Source organism: Pteropus vampyrus, unplaced genomic scaffold (genome assembly GCF_000151845.1).
Source record: "Pteropus vampyrus isolate Shadow unplaced genomic scaffold, Pvam_2.0 Scaffold10, whole genome shotgun sequence".
In the NCBI taxonomy this organism is placed as follows: Eukaryota; Metazoa; Chordata; class Mammalia; order Chiroptera; family Pteropodidae; genus Pteropus; species Pteropus vampyrus.
In genome coordinates, this window is record NW_011888791.1 from 6763940 (window position 1) to 6768261 (window position 4322).

The 4322-nt window shown below is 34.9% G+C and overlaps 1 pseudogene; it reads left to right on the forward strand.

Moving 5' to 3' along the window:
- Window positions 1-1684: 1684 nt before the first annotated feature.
- On the forward strand, window positions 1685-2288 carry LOC105303405 (annotated as a pseudogene).
- The last annotated feature ends 2034 nt before the right edge of the window (window positions 2289-4322 follow it).

Here is a 4322-nt window from a genome sequence, read left to right on the forward strand (position 1 = left end):
ACATCCTTGTCTATATTTCCATGAACATCTTTGGCATCTTATCAAAAATAGGTGTTTTGTAATTATGCTTCTTTTCTAATGACAAATTATTAAAATAAGCTGTTGATTTCTTTATGAATCATAATCATCTTTAAAGGAAAAGAATATGACAACTTTCCTGAATATTTCCAAGGGTGGTAGATGACATCTTATCATGGAGTAAACCAGGAATGATGAGATGGAGTTATGTATGTGGCTCATCTGTAGCACATTCAGTACATGAGGGGCCAGTAGAAATTGTCAATATTAGACCAATATATGTTAGGCTCTACAACTGGTGCTTAAAATACACATCTTTAGAAAGTTTACAGTCTAAATAGAGCTAGTAAATATAACCTCATAAAAATGAATAATAAAATTTGTAATGTTAAGAAGTAAATCACTGGTTCATGTGATATGTGCTATAGGAATTTCGAGTTAGGCAACAGTATTTTCTTACTAAAATAATTTGAAAATCTTTATGAAATGACTAGATTTCAGCTGCCTCTTACAGGATAGGCGGGAGTTCAATTTTTCCTCATGCAAAACATTTCCAAATAAGTATTTATAAACGAGACAATCTGGATTATGTGAAGTTCTGAATCTTGAATATAGGAACTGTTAACTAGGCTATGTTAAAGGCACAGCACAGAAGTTGTCAATAATATTCACAATACAGAATAATAGATATTGAAACTGTTATACTTTTTAATGAAATTATACAATATTTCAATTATTGTGAATGGTAACAGTAAACAGAATTAACTGTTACAGGGTTAGTAATTTTGTCATATTAGAGCTAAAAACTTGAGAAAAAGCAGTTGAAATTTGACAATTTATGTTAAATGGAATAAATAACCTCCATTGATTAATTATTGTTGTTTTTCACTCTCTTAAGGTGAAACAAAGTTAAGTATTACATATTACATCTCGGGGTAATATATATCACAGGCTTCTTTGTACTATTAGAAAAGTTATTATGGATATATGTAATTTGACTTCAGGTGAGACACATGGTCCAGAGTAAGCCAGAGTTACTCAGTTTACAGTGATTGGTCTAAGAGGAGATCACCTTGTCCAAATGTTAGGTAGCCAGTCAGACATGAGTGACAGGGGAACAAAGGAAGTTGCTGGGGCAACGCGAAGTTCAAATCGTTCCCAAAAGGTAACACAAACAGAGCCAATCAGTCCTTCAGTAAAAGTTGTTATATGAAAGTGAAGGGTAAAAGTCTCTCTCTTAATATGGAATTATAAAGGTTAAGGACCTTATAATGCTAGATCTGACAGAAGACATTGTCTCTGTCTTTTTTGTGGGTATGTGCACACACACCAAATCTGATGAGAGAAAGGGAGAGGGAGAAGAGATGGGGGAGGAACAGCAAGAGACAGAGAGAGAGAGGGAGAGACAGACAAAGAGAGAGGGAAGGAGAGAGAGAGAGAGCACAAGAGAGATTTAACAGAAAAAGAAATTCTGAGACAAAGGGAGTTTTAAATATTCTAAATTACTAACTCTAGGCACAACTGGTTTGCACTTGTGTTCTGAATTCCTTGATAAAACTTTTATTTCTCATCTAGAAAGCTACTTTAAAAATTGAGCTTTTATTTTCAAGATTTTAAGACTTCTGCTTTTTCCTTTCCTCTGGCTGTAGCCATCAGGTAAGCCAGGATGGGCGCTTATAAGTACATCTAGGAGCTATGGAGGAAGAAGCAGTCCGATGTCATGTGCTTTCCTTGTCAGGGTGCTCTGTTGGCAGTACTGCCAGTTCTCTGTGCTCCACAGGGCCCTCCGCCCCACCCGGCCCCATAAAGCGCACAGGCTGGGATGCAAGGCCATGTCATATATTAGATTCGTGTACGCTGTGGTGGCCCCAAACGCCCTATTCCTAAGGGTGCGACCTACAGCAAGCCTGTCCATCATGGTGTTATCTAGATAAAATTTGCAAATCTTTCAGTCTGTTGCCGAGGAGCAAGCTGGACACTACTGTGGGGCTCTGAGAGTCCTGAATTCTTACTGTGTTGGTGAAGATTCCACATACAAATTCTTTGAGGTTATCCTCATTTATCCTTATCCATTCCATAAATCCAGCAGACAAAATCCTGACACCCAGTGAATCACCAAATCAGTCCACAAGCACAGGGAGATGCGGACATCTGCAGACTGCAAGAGCCCTGGCCTCAGAAAAGGGCCATAAGTTCTAGCATACTATTGGTGGTTCTCACCTTGTAGCTTGGAGAAGGCCAATACTCTCCAGCTACACTGTTACCCCTAATATGTTTGTAAAATTCTTTCCTAATAATCAATTTAAGGCAGTCAAAAAAAAAAAAAAAAAAGACTTCTTTTGTGAAACTGTTTCTGTTCTTTAGGCATGTTTACAATCCAGAACACAAGAATCATAATTGGAAATATTTGATTTGTAGATTTAGAAACCCAATTCAAAATTTAATCTCTCTCTTACACACACACACATGCATCAACACACACACACAGAATGGAATTAAGTATATGTATATTACTAATATTCCAATCCATTTAAAGATCACTGCTTTTTAATATGAACTTTCCAAAGATTGTTTTTCAGAGCCCAAGGTAAATTGACATTTTCCCTTCACTTCTGAATGCCAAAGTTTTACTTCTGTAATATTTGCATCCATCTTGCTTCATTATTTTTTTCTTACACACATAAACACACACATGTCCTGAAGGAGCTCCAATTCATTTCCAGCAATGTCAACATTTGGTGATATTACACATAGATTATTTATATACGTACACACACACACACACACACATACACACATATATGTGAAATTCAGAATATAATGCATTTATTTTCGCCCCTCTCTGTTTCAAAAACATCCTAGAGATGACATATCATTTGTAGATATTCCAACAGGTTACATAATACAAAGTTCAGATGCAACTATTTGTAAAATAATACCTTAGTAAAGTGTTAAATATCATTCATGTATATGAAAAAAATCTATTAGAAATAACAAGTACAGAAATAACGGTTAGTTCAAACAAGGTAAATATCATCCACTATATAATTTAAAAGTGCAGTGAAAATTATCTGGATTTTCGAATAATGATTTAATAGACAATTGTTTTTAAATGCTGATGATTTTAATCTGACTCCTACTTAAAATTTTTTAAATAATAATTTACTTATTTAGGCATCAGAATAGGCTTAATAAACTTTTCAATTGGATAATTACTCGATTATTGTGGAACGAAAGTAAGCATTCATACATATTAATATTAACAGAGCAACAGGCAACCAAGAAATTAAAAAAAAATGAATCATGTGCTAAAGCAAAAGTTGACAAATGTATGGATTTTTACAGCGGAATCTGGAAAGGAAAATCAGTATTAAATTTTAAGCTACCTATTTTGTAGTCATATACAAAGCAAAAACAATCTGCACTGCTTTAACCCAGTACTGTGACTTTTTGTTAGTTATCTAAATAAAGGTCACACACTTTTTCTGTTTCTATACGAAATCCAGATAACCAGTTGTAGCTTGTGATTTAGCATTTCATAAAGTAGTAAATGAAGTTACTAAACAATATACTTTAGTAAAAAGGAATTTGTATTTGCCTTCCATCACATAGACTCTAGTCAAGAATTCAAAAAGCGCTCTAAGTATTTTCAACAGAGATCATTTTAATACAGAGAACTGGTTAAACAGATGTTGGAATACTGAAAAATAAAACATTGAGCTAACACAAGAAGTAGCTACCATCCCTAGGATTCAGGAAAGAAATCGGTTGGGACTTTTATGCGGGGTTTTGGCAAATTGGTTCTAGGATTAACTAAAGAAGCTGGCTGCTATAGCAGACTGCAGTTGCCAGAGCAGCAACCCATTGCTAGGGTAACACTGACAGAACAGCTAACAAATAAGAAAAAGCAAATCCTTCCCTCTTTCTCTTGCTGTCTAGTATCTCTTTAGTGATCGCGATCTGTAGAACTCAATAGGATTCCAGCCAACGTAGGGGAGATGGAATCTGTAGAACCCCAGGTCCAGAATCCTTTACAAAGAAGGGTATTTTTGGTGCTAAGAAACAATAGCTTAATTACTGGCAGGCGCCTTTAAGTTGTGTGGAATCTTTAAACAACAATGCAAAGGAATAAAGATTCTTATAAACATTTTTATGGCTAATGTTTTTATTTCACTCTATTTCGTTATATTAAATTTTATTTAATGTTATTTTCCTCCTTTACAATGATGATGATTATGATAAGATTAGTTAGAGTTCAACCAGAAAAGTGGAACCACTAAGCTATCATGGATGTTAGTTAAACG